A 537-nucleotide genomic window follows, 5' to 3' on the forward strand; every position below is an offset into this window, starting at 1 on the left:
TATTCGAGAATGCCGGCAGCAGCATCTTGACTTTGTTGCTGAGTTTCCTAATCGAGGTGGTGACGCCTGCGTCGTTTCTCTGAGTTGAAGCTTGAGCATGCTTCAAGTTGGAGTAAAATGTTACATAAACGTTAATTTTTTGTAAGTTATTTAAAATAGCTTGACTACTACCTCTTAAAAATCTGATCGAATGTGTGTACCCTCGTTCACTTACCAGCGCCGAACGCATCCACTCGAGGGCAATCATCTCCAAGCTGCAGCAAGTGCGAGGTTGCCTGCTCGTTGCTTTTGAGTTCGTGTGCTTGCGAAAATTATTATTATTCAATAGTTTTAAAAATGAAATTTTCCGAGTTGGAGAAGAGCACATTATGTTTGAGACATCACTTACCTATTGAAACACATGAAAAACCTAGTAAATATCATATCCCTATCATCATACTTCAACTCATTCTCTGCCGCTCGTCATAAAGCGGAGCTCCTCGTCTTAAATGGCTTCACCTTGCGCCATGACGTCCGAATGCTCCAGCACCAGCTACG

Source organism: Phytophthora parasitica (genome assembly GCF_000247585.1).
Source record: "Phytophthora parasitica INRA-310 unplaced genomic scaffold supercont2.268, whole genome shotgun sequence".
Classification (NCBI taxonomy): domain Eukaryota; phylum Oomycota; class Peronosporomycetes; order Peronosporales; family Peronosporaceae; genus Phytophthora; species Phytophthora nicotianae.